The sequence below is a fragment of the Rhinatrema bivittatum genome, chromosome 4 (genome assembly GCF_901001135.1).
Source record: "Rhinatrema bivittatum chromosome 4, aRhiBiv1.1, whole genome shotgun sequence".
NCBI classification, from domain to species: domain Eukaryota; kingdom Metazoa; phylum Chordata; class Amphibia; order Gymnophiona; family Rhinatrematidae; genus Rhinatrema; species Rhinatrema bivittatum.
The window spans coordinates 468,330,847-468,348,792 of record NC_042618.1 but is presented as its reverse complement, the minus strand read 5'-3'; the positions used below and the strand labels follow the sequence as shown (position 1 = coordinate 468,348,792).

Sequence of the window (17,946 nt, the reverse complement as noted above, 5' to 3'; positions counted from 1 at the left end):
CCGTGAATAACGAACGGGTCCACCCTAGGCAAGAATAAAATGTACAATTTTTTTTGGTTTTTTTTTACTGACAGTTTTACAACGCGGGGCAGAACCTAATCCTCCCCGCCCGCCCCAGCTCAGGCCGGGCGCCCACCGAAACCCCGGCACCGCGGGGGCTCCTCCGCCCCCGGGCCGGGAGGGAGGCCCGCGAGGCGGCCGCCAGCGCGAGCGCCTTCTCCCCGCCTCTGCTTCCTCGCCCGCCGGAACGGGGAGGAGGGCACGGCCGGGGTCAAAGGGGAAAGGTTGCCCACCCAGCATCCTCCGGGTTGAGTACACAGCCATCTTGGATTTGCGGGAAGTGGAAAAATTCATGCGGTGAGTTTTGCCATTTTTATTCGAAAATGCCCGAGCGAGCGGCCGGCGCCGGGCCCGGGGCGGGCGGCGCAAGCTGTTGGGCCGCCGGGGGTGCGGCCGGGGGGGCCGCTCGGGCGCTGCGGGGCCGGCGCCCGCCGGGCCGCTCTTCGCTGCTTTTGTTTCGGCTCCCAGAGAGAGGGGACGTAAAAAACGCATCGCTCGGGAACCGAAGGCACTTTAGGCCCTGCCCAGGAAGGCAGCGGCGGCGGTTCCGCCCCCCCCCCCCCCTCCTGCCCGCTCGCCTCCCGGGGGGACCCCGGGCCTCGCCGATCGCCGAGCAGCAGATCCGGCCTCTCCTTCCTACAACTTGGGCAAACTTGGCCGTGATGTGCCGTCCGGGGGCGGGGGCTTGTTCCCCCCCCCCCCTCCCCTCCCCTCCGGGCCGCACCGCACTGAACCGGGCTCGGGGAGGGTCAGCCGGTCCTTCTCCTCCCCCGGCGGCTGGGCGAACGCTGCCCGCCTCTTCAACTTTCCGGCGATCCTGTGGCCCTGGACCGGTGTTGGCCGGAGTGCGGGACACCCAAACTGACAGCGAGTGGCTGGGGGGGGTCCATTTACCCTCTTTGGATTTCATCCCACCTTGACCGTGGACACTTTTCCAGTGCTCGGCTGCATCAGTACATTTCGGAGTGGTGATGCCTGCTTTGTATCTTCCTGGTTTGCATCTTTAAAAGTTAGAGCGATGTTAGGTATGACTACTGTAACGGGGAGGTGGTGCATCTCCTAGGATGCCTGTGGCCTGGGTTCAGCTGCATCTTAACCATTTGGGGGGGGGGGGGTGATCTCAGGTGTCCAGATTTCACTCCTGTTGGCAGAGGGGAGGTTTGCAATACCTGAAGTTTCAGCAGAAGCACCCGCTGCTTCGCAGCATGCAGCAGAAGAGTTACAAAATGTGATCCGAGTTGCATTCAGAGAAGGGATCTGGTAATATAGAAGGGACACACACAAGTAACTCGCGTTCATTTATTTGAGGGAAGAAAGAAACTTTTAGTGAATTATCTGCCTTGCTTTCAAGATGTATTCGTTTGTATTGCAAATTAGCCATATAATGAAACATTATCTACTGTTGACCTTTGATAGTTTACAACCCACAAATACATCAGTGCAGTTACTACTGCACTTGGAAGGGAAAGTCGTAGGTGATGTGATCAGTATTTTTCCAGATTTAAGGGTAATAGAGAGAAGAATTTGTTAGGTTTATACATTTTTGAATGATGGACAGTTTACAGTTTGCTGTGGGAAATTTCCATTGGTGTTGGAGCACTGCCAACGTTATCAGGACAGTGGCGATGACAGTAACATTAAAGAAACATTCAATCTATCTATGGTTGCTGTTTTTTTCATGGTAGATATTTCAACTAAAATGCTTTCTTTTCAATGCTGTTGGAAAGTACTTTGCATTCTGCATCCTGACCAAAACTACAGTTGTTTTTATGAATGAAACTGTTTAGGGCTAATCTCCAGTCATCTGTGTCAATCTGCAGACTGATGAAATCATTGCGTATAGGAATAAGTTGGAGTGTCAGATTAGTTATCGAGTTCCTGCCATGTCTCTTTAAGTTAAAGAGCCCTTCTGTGGTTGGTTATTACATATGTGAAGTAAGTAACTTATATTTTTCTGTAGAATAAAACAAAATTCATAGGTTGTTTTTTTTTTGTTCATTTATTGCATAAAGTGGTTTGAAATTTTCTTTATCTGTATTGAACCATGAACAGCCACATTTCCTATTTTTAGTTGCAGCAGCAGTATATCAGGTAATTTAACATTCTGACTTTTGGTGGGTAAAATTGTATGCCCTTATTGGCAGATAGGCAGAATTGGCTGCAGCTGTATTCCGAAGTACCAGCGTTCATCAGGATTTAAAATATTTTCAGTTTTACATGGTGGGATTGTTTCAATATCTTCCTGGCTTCCACTGAGTGCCAGTCATTTTGTGGAAGGGCTAAATATTTACTGTAAAGGACATAGAACAGCCAGAAAGGACCGGTGAAAAGGAAAGGAACTGCATTGTGATCTTACAGTAAAGTTACCTTGATTCACAGTATGGTGGGTGAAATCTCAATAAAAAAATCATTGTGGTCATGAGATCTGAAACCATACTAATTCTCTATACTTTTACCATTAAGCCAAAGTGTGAGCATTCTGCAGACTACTGATATCGAAGCAACAGAAATTAGCTTCAGTCTTTGAAATCAAGTGGCGTTTCTTGGCTTCTTCCTAGTTTTCCTTTTCTAATGTTTTTTTTTTAAATAACTTTATACTTTCTTTGATTGCGGTTACACCTTCTGTTTTTGAAGCCTTCATCCTTATCTACACTCTGCAGTTGTTAATTTTTTATTTTACATATATCAATGAAATGCCTATAGAGCAGGGGGAGGCCAACTCCAGTCCTAGAGAGCCACAAACAGGCCAGGTTTTCAGGATATCCACAATGAATATGCATGAGATAGATTTGCAGCACTACCTCCATGGTATGCAAATACATATCATGCATATTCATTGTGGGTATCCAGAAATCCTGGCCTGTTTGTGGTTCTTGAGGACCGGAGTTGATCACCCCAGCTATAAATGGGAATCTGCTAAGAATCAGTACAGCAGCATTCTAATGGATGTAATCATAATAAGGCTAGGTAGGAGGAAATTTCAGATACTTGAAATGGTTTAAATATAATGCAAAAATGGGAGATCTTTGATCAATGATATCTTTGTTTTATTTGCTAAAGCTGATCAAAAGCAGGTCTGTTTCTGTTGAGTTGCAAGAGATGATTTTTTGAAAAAATACACATTCTTGTTCACAGCTTCTGTTTAATGGAACTATTAAACGGCTCATTAATTTCTTTTAACACTTGGTGTAATGGTAAATATTTATTTAAAGTTATGGAAAAGTATGAAAATAAAAGAAATGGGGCCTCCAGAGCATTCTCAATAAATTGTTTATATTATAAGCCTGATAAATCAAGGTTTTTTCCCATAGAGACAGAATAGGGAAAAAATCCATAGTGAATCAGACCCTATGTATGCTAACTGAATATGAAACTTTTTTTTGAAGAGAGACATTTATAAAGGCCCTGTGTCCATTTAGTTTTTCATTTTGAGATTTGTGTAATTTGCTGGGGCCAGACCAAGGGATTGTTTGAGCTGTCCAGAGATTTTTAAAACATTTTGTGTCTCTGACATTCAAGGAATAAAGTTTATTGTGTGTAATTGTAGTATATAAAATTTAATACCTTATCTTTCTGCTAGACCATCTCTTACAAGTGGGAAACTTCCCTCTCCACACCTGTCAGAGACAGAGGACACACCTTTTTCCTTATGATCTCATCCCGAGCTATAAGGGAGGTGTGGCCTTAGGCAGTTACCAGTAGTCTCTGTTTCCAGCAGTTGCAGACTAGAGAGGACTGATATAGCAGGAGCTCCAAGAGCTAAAATTAGGCCTTGGCCTGGCTGAGTCTACTGGCTCTTATGGCAATAGTTCTGAGGGGCTGACTTCTCCTGTAGAAGCCTTTTCCGAAGGGTTTTCATGATAGATTGTTCACTGGAGGTTGATTCCTTACCCCTAGGAGTTTATTGGATCACCCCTAGTAGGGGGCTCCCACACCTATAGGGGTAAGCTGCCTGCATCAACTCTAAGAAATCCCAGCACTCGCAAACTGTAGGCAGAACTGTATCTCTCACATTTATGGGCTCTGTCTATGGCGACTCCGTCCAGCCTAGGCTCTTGTCCCCAGGCTTGGGACATGGTACAGAGTATGCAGCATGTACAGATGCACTGGACATAATCTGTACAGATGATGTGCAGGTTGCAGTGCTGTGCCGTCCAGGGATCCTAGCATTTGCAGGTTTTCCAGAGGTGGTGAATAACCTGATCCACAGTTTCATGTGGATGGTTTTCACCTGTGAGGGCAGGGAGTGCTCCACAGTCAGTGTGAGTGCAAACATTTTTTTTTCCTTTTAAACAAGTAGGCCACAGTGATACACTGGAGGCTGGGACCGTGCCTACAGCTTGTATCTTGTGGGTGCTGTTTAAAGAATAAAGGATCAAGGTTGCATGTGCCTTGCGTGTGGCTCAGAAAGAATCCACAGTGTGGTTGGCTCCTTTTGCCCTATTTGTGACCAGGGTGCTGAGCCAGCTTCGCCAGAGATGGCTAGTGAACAGGCTAGGGCTGGGATAAGGCTGGATCCAGCTTCATCCTGGGTGGAGGCAGGAAGCCTAAACATCCCGTGTGGCGTTATTGCTGCGGACCCACACACAGTCTTTGCTGCATTGGGGTGACCACTACTGAAAATCCTATCTGGTATGAGTACTCTGTTCAGGACTCTTCTGGAGAACTACTGGGTCCTTTTCCTCCAGAATTTGAAGTGCTTATGCAGCAAATATTCTGTGTCATGCAGAAACCGGGGAGGTGGGGGAGGGGGCAGGTGTGCAGGGGTCTGGCCGACTTCCCATCGCCCCCAGACTGGTCCACTTAAGTGACTACAGGGGTTCACCCCTAAAGCGGCTGAGAAGGAGCCTAAGACCTTCAGGGTCCTCCACCCAGGCAACCACTCAAAAGTAACCAGAAGGATCCTAGACAGGGGAAGAATCTGAACACACAAGCCTACCAGACCTTCCAGAGGAAGGGGAATGCTCTTTTGAGGAGGAAGAATCGACCCTAGTGAGATTGTCCCATAAAGAGGAGCTTTAGCGCTCATCTTCTATATGGTAACTGTCTTTAAAATATCAAGCACAGAGGTGGAGGACCTCATGGAAGGAGTTCCAGTCGTACAAAGTATATGGAGGATGCTAAAGACCTTCCTTTTGCACAAGGTTTTAAAGCGCATGGTAGTAGTAGAATGGGATATTTCTTGGGGGGGTGTCTTACATGCAGCAGGGTTATGAATAGATCGTATCCACTACCACTAGAAGATAAGAATAACCTTATCACCCTGGTCTCAGCTGTTACCTGTTTGATGAATATTCCAGTTGAAGGGACTCTGTCTTAAAGGATCCACCTGATAGATTCAGTCTTTCTATCTTAAAACAAGCCTCTTCGACAAATGCTGTGGTTCTACAAGCCTCTCTTTGTGGAGGACACATGGCCCGGACAGGGGTATGTTGGATCCAGCAGCTCCCAGAAAGTGAGGAGAGCAGCACACTTGGAGTTGGGCATGGCCTTTCTAGCCATACTCTGTATGATCTGGTGAGAGTGTCTTCCTGGGCGGCAGCGTCGGGAGAAGCGCCAGGATGCTCCTCTGTCTTTGGAACTGGGCGGCAGACTCTCTATCTAAGGCCTGCCTTTGCAAACTTCCCTTTAAAAGGGCGAGGGAGGGTGGTGCTGCGGTTTGGCTAAGATTTGGAAAAATTGGTCAAGGACTTTGGAGAATCCAAGCCTCAAAGGCTCCATGAGTCATGTTTGGGGATGCAGGGCGGCAGATACCATCACTTTCAAGAATATTGAAAATTCAGATCAGCCAGGCAATCTGATTCTCAGCCTAGTCAGAATAAGTCCCATTCCTTTTGAGGAGCCAGGAAAACTATGGGCAACCTCGCGGCAGAGGCAGCTGGCATGCAGCGGGTCCATCCTGTAGTAGGCCAGGTAGGTGGACATCTCCAATAATTTTACATAGAATGACCTAAATTACCAAGGACCAATAGGTTCTGGATACTATATGAGGAACATACTTCCTAGAATTGGCAAAGCTTGTTCTCAGTACCTTTATGGTCGTTCCCTGTGCATCTTTCTTCAAAAGGGAGGCAGTAGAAACCACACTGCTAAGATTACAAGCCATAAGACATTGCCATACTGGGTCAGACCAAGGATCCATCAAGCAAGCTCAGCATCCTGTTTCCAACAGTGGCCAATCCAGGCTTCAAATACCTGGCAAGTACCCAAACATTAAGTAGATCCTATGCTACTAATGCCAGTAATAGCAGTGGCTATTCCCCAAGTCAACTTGATTAATAGCAGTCAATGGACTTCTCCTCCATGAATTTACCCAAACCCAGCTACACTAACTAGCACAAACTAGTAACAAATTCCAGAGCTTAATTGTGCCTTGAGTGAAAAAGAATTTTCTCCGATTAGTTTTAAATGTGCTCCTTGCTAACTTCATGGAGTGCCCCCTAGTCCTTCTGTTATCCAAAAGAGTAAATAACCGATTGACATTTACTCATTCTAGACCTCTCATGATTTTAAAGACCTCTGTCATATCCCCCCTCAGCTGTCTCTTCTCCAAGCCCCCTTTAGCCTGTCCTTATAGGGGAGCTGTTCCATCCCCTTTATCATTTTGGTTGCCCTTCTCTGTACCTTCTCCATCGCAACCATATCTTTTTTTTGAGATGCGGCATTCAGAATTGTACACATTACTTAAGGTATGGTCTCACCATGGAGCGATATATTTGCATTATGATATTTTCTGTTTTATTCACCATTCCCGTCCTAATAATTCCTAACATCCTGTTTGCTTTTTTGGCTGCTGCAGCACACTGAGATGACGATTTAAATATATTATCCACTATGATGCCTAGATCTTATTCCTGGGATATATCGCTCCTATAATGGAACCTACATAGTGTAACTACAACATGGATTATTTTTCCCTATATGCATCACCTTGCACTTGTCCACATTAAATTTCATTTGCCATTTGGATGCCCAATCTTCCAGTCTCGTAAGGTCTTCCTGCAATTTATCACAATCTGCTTGTGATTTAACTACTCTAAATAATTTTGTATCATCTGCAAATATGATTAGTTCACGTGTCGTATTCCTTTCCAGATCATTTAAAAGCACCGGTCCAAGTACAGATCCCTGAGGCACTCCACTATTTACCTTTTTCCACTGAGAAAATGGACCATTTAATCCCGCTCTCTGATTCCTGACTTTCAACCAGTTTGTAATCCATGAAAGGACATCGCCTCCTATCCCATGACTTTTTAGTTTCTCTAGAAGCCTCTCATGAGGGACTTTGTCAAACGCCTTTTGAAAATCCAAATACACTACATCTACTGGTTCACCTTTATCCACATGTTTATTAACTCCTTCAAAAAAATGAAACAGATTTGTGAGGCAAGACTTCCCTTGGGTAAATCCATGTTGATTGTGTTCCATTAAACCATGTCTTTCTATATGCTCTACGATTTTGATCTTTAGAATAGTTTCCACTATGTTTCCTGGCACTGAAGTCAGGTTCACTAGTATATAGTTTCCTGGATCGCCCCTGGAGCCCTTTTTTAAATATTGGGGTTACATTGGTCACCCTCCCGTCTTCAAGTACAATGGAAGATTTTAATGATGGGTTACAGATTTTAACTAATAGATTTGAAATTTCATTTTTGAGTTCTTTCAGAACCCTGGGTGCATACCATCCATGCAGGTGATTTGCTACTCTTTAGTTTGTTAATCTGGCCTACCACATCTTCCAGGTTCACTGTGATTTCGTTCAGTTCCTCTGAACCATCCACCCTTGAAAACCATCTCTGGAACTGGTATCTCCCTAAAATCCTCATTAGTAAACACAGAAGAAAAGAATTAATTTAATTTTTCTGCAATGGCCTTATCTTCCCTAAGAGCCCCTTTAACCCCTCGGTCATCTAACGGTCCTGTCGACTCCCTCACAGGTTTCTTGCTTCGGCTATATTTAAACAAGTTTTTATTATGAGTTTTTGCCTCTGTGGCCAACTTCATTTCAAATTCTCTCTTCACCTGTCTTATCAATGTTTTACACTTAACTTGACAATGCTTATGTATTATCCTATTTTCTTCAGATGGATTCTTCTTCCAATTTTTGAAGGATTTTTTTTGGCTAAAATAGCCTCTTTCACCTCTTCTTTTAACCATGCCAGTAATTGTTTTGCCTTCCTCCCACTTTTCTTACTGCATGGAATAATTCTGGACTGCGCTTCTAAGATTGTATTTTTAAAGAATGTCCATGCCTGTTGTATACTTTTAAGCTTTGCAGATGCACCTTTCAGTTTTTTTCTAATTTCCTCATTTTATCAAAGTTTCCCTTTTGAAAATTTTAATTTTAGAGCTGTAGATTTACATATTGTCCCCCTTCCAGTCATTAGTTCAAATTTGATCATGTTATGATCACTATTGCCAAGTGACCCCATCACCGTTACATCTCTCGCCAAATCCTGTGTTCCACTAAGAATTAAATCTAAAATAGCTCCCTCTCTCGTTGGTTCCTGAATCAATTGTTCCATGAAGCAGTCATTTATTTCATCTAAGAATTTTATGTTTCTAGCATGTCCTGATATTAAATTAACCCAGTCAGTATTGGGGTAATTGTAATCTCCCATTATTACTAACATACAGGCCAATAAAGTACAGTGCGCTCCGATGGAGCGCACTGTTAGCCTGCTATTGGACACGCATTTTCCCTTACCCCTTATTCAGTAAGGGGAGGAAAACGCACGTCCAACCCGTGGAACCTAATAGCGCCCTCAACATGCAAATGCATGTTGATGGCCCTATTAGGTATGCGCGCGCGATTCAGAAAGCAAAATGTGCAGCCAAGCCGCACATTTTACTTTCAGAAATTAGCGCCGACCTAAAGGTCGCGAAAGTGCACAGAAAAGCAGTAAAAACTGCTTTTCTGTGCACCCTCCGACTTAATATCAAGCAAAATTGAGCGTCGGCTGTCAAACCCGCTGACAGCCGCCGTTCCGAAAAGAGGCGCTAGGGACGCGCTAGTGTCCCTAGCACCTCCTTTTCCCCGTTTCTACTGCACCACCTAATTTGAATACTGCATCGCGCGCACCGGCGAGGGGCTGGTGCGCGCGCCGGGAGAGCGGGCATTTGTCCACTCTCCCGCGGACTTTACTGAATCGGCCTGTAAATTAGTTAGCTTTCCTGATCTCTCTTAGCGTTTCATCATCTATCTGATCATTTTGGCCAGGTGGACGGTAGTATACTCCTGTCACTAAACTCTTACCCAACACACATGGGATTTCTACCATATAGATTCTACTGAGCATTTAGTCCTGTTGGACTCTCTACCCTCCCGGACATAAAGTACCACACCCCCACCAGGTTGATCCTCCCTATCATTGCTGTATAATTTGTATCCTAATATAGCACTGTTCCATTGGTTATCCTCCTTCCACCAAGTCTCTGAGATGCCAGTTATGTCTATCCATCATTCACTGCTACACACTCTTAACTCTCCCAGCTTACTTCTTAGACTTCTGGCATTGGCATACAGACATTTCAAAGTGCGTTGTTTGTTGGTATTAACAACCTGCTTTTCAGTTGATATGGATAATTTAGAATTCTTTAGCTCAGGTGATTCTTTACTTAAAGCCACATGGGCTACTTTTGCTTTTATTGGAACTTCTCTGTTGGGATGCCCAAACTCTACTGTTTCATTAGAATTCTTCAAGGATACATGCCTCCGAACCATGCACTTTTGAGGGACTGTCAGCTTTCCCCCTTGTTCTAGTTTAAAAGCTGCTCTTATCTGTGAGCTATAGTCCCCATTTCGCATCGGGGACAGAATCAAGGAGTGTATTCAATTTATTTTGTCGTCCCAAAGAGAGACGGATCAACAGGGATCTCTTGGTATCCCACTTTTGAATGGAGACTGTTCCATCATCTTGACAGTAAGAAGAGGAGAATTTCTTACATTTCTAGATTTGGCAGAAGCTTTTTTTCACATTCCTGTTGCGAATACCTACCAGAATCTTCTCTAATTTCTGTGTTTTGGGCAGACATTTCCAGTTCCAGGCCTTGCAATGGCCCCAAGAAAATTTACCAACGTGATGATGAATGTGGCTGTAGCTCTACTCAGGCAAGGAATAATGGTCCACCTTTATCTGGACAGTTGGCTCATGAGAGCCATGGAACTGTAATTTTTTGAACCCTCCTAAATATTATAGCTCCACATACTAATCCTCCAAGTTCTGCCCTCACCCTGCTTACCCCGCATGTAAACTATAACCACAACTCCATGTTTTGCTTATATTTTTTATCTGTAATACTTGAATTTTCCAAAGCTTATTATATAACCTCTGTATACTCTCCAAGAACCGCCTTTCCCCCTGTTTAATGCATTTTCCCTGCTGTTACAAGTTACATGTAAACCGATATGATGTTTCAACGAATACCAGTATATAAAAAAAAAAAGTTAAATAAATAAATACAGGAGAGCCAGCAGGCATCAGCCACAGTGGTTCAGCTCTTGGTATGATTAGGGTGGGTGGTGAATTACTCAAAGAGCAACCTAAAGACCTCTCAGTCCCTGCAATTTCAAAAGGCCGGGTGACCCTAATCTCTTAGTGGGTTACTAAGCTAACAGCACAGGTGCAAGTGTTCAGATCTCAGGGGGAGCCCAAGATATGGGGGATCTGATATTCAAAGCATGTTCATTGCTACTTAGCCGGATAAGTAGGACTTTTGTGGTTAAGTAGTGGCTGCTAAATATGTGCTTACGTTCAGCGGCTGCTGCTTAGCCGCAGAAGTCCTTTATATAGCTAAAAATTTAGCCACAAAAGTTGTGGGCGGGCAGTGGGCGGATCAGGCGGAGCGACTTAGCCATCTAACTTACGGGCCGATACAGTAAAAGTCATGGCCACTCTCCTGTGCGCATGATTCAGTAAAAAAAAATATTCAAACGCGGGTTAACAGTGCATTCCGCCAGAGTGCACTGTACTATATCGGCCTGTTAGGGAGCTAAGTAGTGATATCTGGTCTTAGCTGTATAAGTTAACTGACTCTGTTAACCTGACTTAGAGCTGGTCTAACTTAGCCGGTTATAACTTTTACGGCTAACCATAAATACATATGTGTATATTCAGTGACATAGCCGTGCTGCTGCATATACCGCAACTTAGCCGGATAAATTATATCCGGCCAAGTTACTTAAACGGCCAACTTTTCGTATTGGGCTCGGATTATCTCTAACTCTTGAGTCTCATGGCAGTAACCCTGGATTTGCGCCCATTGCAGTGGTTGCTCCTGTCATGATGGTCCCCCGGATCAGGCCTGCCTATTAGTGCCACCATCTGTGAAAAGAAGCCTGGAGTGTGGTTGAAACCCACGAACCTATTGAAAGGGGTAGACTTAGAGACTCCCTAATGAATTATTATAAACATGGACACTTGCATGATCGAATGAGGAACCCATTGCCAAAGACTGGTGGACAAGAAAAGAGGCTGCACGGTCAATAAACAGATTGGAGACGAAGGCCATCAGATTGGTCGTTTTGCACTTTTTCCAGTGATAAAAGGAAAGTCAAAATCCTCTCAGACAATTCTACAGTAATAGCTTATGTAAAAAAGTAAAGGGGAACTCACGGGCTTGCGATGGCAGAGGAAGCTAGCTTGTTCTTCAGCTTGGCAGAGCAAAATCTGCATCAACTCTCAGCATCCCACATAGTGGGAAGCGAGAGCATTCAGGCCAAAGGTCTCAGCAGAAACGGGTTAGATCTTGGGGAATGGGAACCCAGTCAGGAAGCCTTCCAGCTGATGTTGGAGTGATAGGGGCCACCACTAATAGATCTAATGACAACTCAAGCAGATTTTTCAGCCAGCGGAAAGAAGCAGGTTTCAGTGGACTGGGATACCTTGATCCGACCCTGGCCAATGAGCTGTCTTCTCTATGGCTTCTTGCCCTGGCCCCTCATAGGCAAAATGCTAAATAGAATAGAAGATCACCATGCAACAGTAGTTCTGGTCGCCCCAGACTGGTACAGAAGACCATGGTATGCGGATTTAGTAAGGCTGCTGTCTGAAACCTCTCCATCTTCCCAGGTGCTAAGGGGGGCTATGGTGGGGCTAGTACTGATGGAAGATCCAATTTCAATCTCTCTTAAAATCTGACTCTTGGAAGAATGTACCTATGTATGAACGGCTACTCTTCATTAGTTATTGCGACCATGCAAGGGCATATAAAAATTCTACATCTTTGGCTTATATCCAGATTTGGTGACTATTTGAAGGATTCTGCAGGGAATCTCTGTTTCCCCCTGAAAGGCAGACATCCCATGCATTTTGGACTTTCTCCAAAGAGGTCTAGATACGCAGACATAAGTGAAAAGGCACAGGCCTGCTTCTAAGGCCAAGTCCACAAGCAAAACACGTCAGCACTGCCTGAATTTCTAAGGAGGCTCATCCCCCAGTAGGAACGTTGCTAGCAGTAACTTTTTTTCTGGGTTATCATAAGGCTTGGGGATAACTGCAGGGAGCGGCAATTCATACCCTTAAGAGAAACCTGGGGGTAACCTGCTCGGCGCAGCAGATACTACCATGGGAAGCTTGCTGGGCAGACTGGATGGACCATTTGGTCCTTTTCTGCCATCATTACTATGTTGCTATGCTCTGTCCCTCGGGGGCTGCTGTTTTAGCCCAGTGCCCTCTTATCCTAGCCAACAGGACTTCTGTTTTCCCAATGCATATGTGGATGTCTGGTCACAAACTGGAAACAGTTGGAATAAGTATTGTTTGCCGTATTGAAAATGAATTCTCTCAAAGTATTCTTTCCTAGCGTGTAGCAGATGGACTCAGGACCAATGGGTATAGTGTACTCCTGATAGCAGTTGGAGACGGATCAGATTTCAATCTGACGTCAGCCCTAGTACATATACCCCTGCAGGAAGTGCAGCTCTCTAGTATTTTCCGTCTCCATAGCAGTTAGGGACTATCTGCACGCTCTTACAACGTTAAAACAAATTCAACGGAGAAAACCCAAATTCAGAAGAAAACCTACCTCTACAGATGAACCCCTCTCTCCTGCGGTGATACCCTCGGGTCCCTCCCCCAGTTGAGAATTCCCGAGGTGATTTCCATGGTTCCTCTGAGGTAAGCCTCGGTCTGGCGGCCGATCCGTGGCGGGGACCTAGCCCCCGATCTCGGGCGCAGCTGAGAGGTAGCAGGTGCATCCTCGAGCGCGGCGGTGAAGGTATTTGCCCTCTACCCCCGCAGCCGGAGACCGCCCGGAACGAAACCGGGAAGCGCTGAAGACAAGGTAAGGTAGAAATCTTCTTCATAGACTCCGGTCTCCGAGGTTCGAGGAGTCGTACAGGTCACCGGCCGGGATCAGTGCTGCTGGGTTGTTCCACCCTAGCAGGGCCAGACCCCGGTTAGATCCCAGGGTCCTCCCACGTGGAGACCCTCCGAGGTGGTCGCCATGTTGCCCGCATGGTCGCCGTCTCCATTTTGGCCCTATTTGCTGCTCTGTCCGCCGTCTCGATCCGGGCGCACAAGGCTAGCTAGGCGCACAAAATACATGTGCGCATAAAGTTACACGCACAAGTGCCGTGCGCATAAAGATATACGCGCATCGCGCGCTTGCTAGGCGCATACCTGCGACTTGGGCACACTCCTGCGTGCATACAACCCGCACGCACATCTTAGACGCACTGGAGCGCATAAGGATTTACACGCATATATCCATGGCAACACCGGAAATGGAGATCAAGGCTCAAGGCCTCTGCCCAGCATGCCACATCAGAGCCGCACAAAACAAAGAGGCCAACGCCCTGTGCGTTCAGTGCGAGGAGGCCCTGGGAGATCCAGTCCCACCCAGGGCTGAGTACTAGCGCCTCAATGAGTACCCCAGATCTAGCAAATTCCAGCAGGACATCCCCTCAAACGGGGACCCCCAGGGACACAGCGCCCCCTAGCTTGGACCCAGCGTCTATCTCATGGTTGGAATTCTTCAAAGGCCTACACACCTTCGTTCACATGCAGACGGAGCCTCCGGCTAAACAGCCACAGCCTCCACCAGAAGACCTTTATGCCCCAGGCCCCTCTAGGCCCAGACAAATGTTTCCACCGCCCAGAAGCCCCACCTACGGGGACACAGACAACTCTGAAGAGGAATCAGAGCCCCTAGAAGAGGGGGAACTCCCCCCGGGGACAGAGCCTCAACGAACCATGAGACGATTCTTCACCAAGGCCAAGCTCCCAGACCTGGTCACCCACAGCCTGAAGGAGCTTGCTATCCCGGGCACAAGTGCTTCAGGGGAGCCTACGACGAATCCCCTGCTAGAGGGACCCCGCCAGACCTCTCTCCATTTCCCTCTGTTACAAGCCATCCAGCAGCTAATTGACCTGTAATGGAGTGCTCCAGAGTCCACATTCAAAGGGGGACGAGCTATGGCAGTCATGTATCCCCTGGACCCAGCGGCCAAAGACCTTCTGACATGCCCAAAAGTGGATGCCATGGTCTGCACGGTCTTGAAGTGCACTACTATCCTAGTGGAGGGAGGTGCAGCGCTCAAAGATGCTCATGACTGATGTCTGGAATCCATCCTTAAACAGTCCTTTGAAGTCGCCGCTATGTCCCTACAAATAGCGGCCTGCTGCACCGTGGTGACACGTGCCTGCCTATCACAGACCAGGAGCAACCCCCCTGGGGAAGCCATGGAACCAGCAGTATCATTCCTTGCGGATGCTGCTTCCAATCTAGTGCGCACAGTGGCCAGAGGAGTGTCATCAGCTGTGGCAACCAGAAGACAACTCTGGCTCCGAAGCTGGTCGGCCGACGCATCTTCCAAAATGCGACTCACAAGGATGCCCTTCAAAGGAATCCCTCCTGTTCGGCAGCGAACTAGAGAAACTGGCTAACAAATGGGGCGAGTCCCCATTGCCGCGACTACCGGAGGATATCATCCAGTTAACCCCTCCCCTGTTCATTGTAATTTCCTTTCCTTTCTCAGTTATTTGTAAACCGACATGATGTGTCCTACGAATGCCGGTATAAAAAAGTTTTTAAATAAAATAAAAAATAAATAAAAACTAGCGACCCTTCCCCCGGTCCTCTAGGGGCAGAGGTTCACAGCGCTTTAACCCATACAGAAATAATTATCAAGCGCCCCGCCCTACAGGCAGGAACCAGTCCTTTCGGAACAAGCACAACAAAAGGGGAACCAGCTCGGGTCCAGGCCCCAGCCGCACCCCACAATGAGATTCAGCCGACCCGTCCAAGGGAAGCAGCCATAGGGGGCAGACTAGCCCTATTCTACCACAGATGGGGTCGAGAACTTTGGACAAGTGGGTCCTAACCATCATTCGAGAGGGGTACTACCTGGATTTCCTACGAACCACTCTGGAAAAGTTCGTGGAATCCCCCTGCCACGACCCCTTCAAGATGGTGGCAGTGGAAGCTACACTGTCCAGACTACTGGCCCTTGAGACCATAACCCCAGTACCCCCACAAGAAATAGATACTGGGCATTATTCCATTTATTTTATCGTCCCCAAGAAAGAGGGGACGTTCAGGCCCATCCTGGACCTCAAGTCGGTCAACCGCCACCTGAGGATTCCCCGCTTCCGCATGGAAACCCTATGCTCTATAATAAGGGCGATACAACCGGGAGAGTTTCTGACATCCCTGGATCTTTCGGAAGCCTACCTACACATCCCGATCCATCAGGAACATCCACGCTTCCTACGCTTCAAAATCCTGGAACGTCACTACCAGTTCCGGGCACTACCCTTCGGGTTAGCCACAGCACCCCAGACGTTCACCAAGATAATAGTGGTGGTGGCGGCAACACTGAGGAAGGAAGGAATCCTTGTACACCCTTACCTAGACGATTGGCTGATCAGGGTGAAATCCCCAGAGGAAAGTCACCAAGCAACCAATAGAGTCAAAACTCTACTGGAAAGCCTCGGATGGGTGGTCAACACAAACAAGAGTTGTCTGCAGCCCTCACAGTCTCTAGAATATCTAGGAGTCCGATTCAACACCACAAGGAGATCAAAACTGAGGAACCGGTTACAAATCCTGCTGAGCGAACCTCGCCCCACAGCATGGGATTACCTGCAAGTCCTCTGTCTGATGGCATCCACTCTGGAAGTAGTGCCATGGGAGCGAGCTCACATGAGACCCCTACAGCGCTCACTTCTGTTGCGATGGAATCCACTGTCTCAGAACTACGCCGCACGTCTACCACTCCTGGGCAGAGTTCGGACCCAGCTATGATGGTGGCTGCAGGTCAGCCACCTGAGCCAGGGAACAAGACTATCTTCACCAACCTGGACTCTGCTCACCACAGACGCCAGCCTGCGAGGATGGGGAGCACACTGCGAGGAGCTAACCGCCCAAGGGCAGTGGAACGCAGAAGAGTCGGGATGGAACATAACCGCTTAGAAGCGCGGGCGGTCAGACTAGCCTGCCTATAGTTCGTTCACAGACTCTGGGACAAAGCGGTCAGAGTAATGTCGGACAACACCACAACAGTGGCCTACATCAACCGTCAGGGGGGAACCAGAAGCCAACAGGTGTCTCTGGAAATAGACCCCCTAATGTCGTGGGCGGAAGTAAATCTCCAGGAGATCTCGGCCATCCACATCGCCGGGAAAGACAACATCACGGCGGACTACCTCAGCAGAGAAAGTCTAGACCCAGGAGAATGGAAGCTGTCGACCGCAGCGTTCCAAGTGATAGTGAACCGGTGGGGAACAACAGACATGGACCTTCTGGTAAACCAGTCCAATGCCCAAGTACCCAGGTACTTCAGCCGCAGGCGGGAACCTCAGTCCCAGGGGATCGATGCACTGGTACAGACCTGGCCACAGGGGACTCTATTATATGTTTCCCGCCGTGGCCCCTATTGGGCGCAATCATTCACAAGATGCAGCTACACAGGGGACTAATATTTCTGGTGGCCCTGGACTGGCCAAGAAGACCGTGGTACATAGACATGAGAAGACTACTGGCAGGGACCCCCCTACCGCTGCCTCCACACAGAGACCTGCTTCAACAAGGGCCGATCCTCCACGAGGATCCAGCTCGATTCTCTCTTACGGCCTGGCCATTGAGAGGGCTCGCCTGAGAAAGAGTGGATACTCGGGGGCTGTAATCGACATCCTACTCCGAGCATGCAAGTTCTCCACATCTTTAACGTACATAAGGATTTGGAGAGTATTCGAAGCCTGGTGCGAAGACCACAACATCATACCACGCTCAGTCAAAGTTCCCGCGATCTTGGAATTCCTACAGAAGGGTCTGTCCCTCAACTCCATCAAGGTACAGGTGGCTGCATTGTCATGCTATGGCACCAAGAGCGAGAGCGACAGCATAGCCTCTCACCCGGACGTTTCACGCTTCCTGAAAGGAGTCAAACACATCTGCCCACCCCTAAAGTGGCCAGTACCTCTTTGGAATCTCAACCTGGTCCTGGATTTTCTAGCAGGAGCCTCCTTCAGGCCCCTCCGCGGACTGTCTCTCCGACTATTAACTTTGAAGACAGCATTCCTGCTGGGAGTGTGTTCAGCCCACCGCATTTCAGAACTACAAGCACTATCCTGCCGTGAGCCGTTCCTCAGGCTCACCCCGGGAACCATCCAGCTACGCACGGTTCCTTCCCAAAGTGGTGTCACACTTCCATCTTAACCAAACCATCTCGCTACCATCGCCAGATGAGTTTAAGAATTCGGAAGAAGCTCGTAGTCTACGCCATCTCAACATCGGCAGACTCCTATCCAGATACCTGGAAATGTTGGAACCCGTACAAAAAACGGACCACTTATTCGTCCTTCACAGCAGGCAGATACAAGGGGAAGCGGCCTCGCGGGTAACCATAGTCCGCTGGATCAAGGAAGTCATCAAGGCAGCCAA

The 17,946-nt window shown here is 47.4% G+C and overlaps 1 protein-coding gene across 7 annotated transcripts in view; it reads left to right on the top strand.

Annotated features, from left to right (window-relative positions):
• The first annotated feature begins 231 nt into the window (after positions 1-231).
• Positions 232-17,946, top strand: part of CNOT2 (CCR4-NOT transcription complex subunit 2) — a 246,074-nt gene continuing 228,359 nt past the window's right edge. For 4 of the 7 annotated variants that reach the window (XM_029597190.1, XM_029597192.1, XM_029597193.1 and 1 more), the window contains exon 1: positions 232-357. The gene's annotated coding sequence lies outside the window, so the exon portion shown is untranslated. Of the gene's footprint in view, positions 358-397; positions 1,086-17,946 lie in introns of those variants that run through there. The other 3 variants (XM_029597191.1, XM_029597189.1, XM_029597194.1) reach the window with 2 other exon arrangements.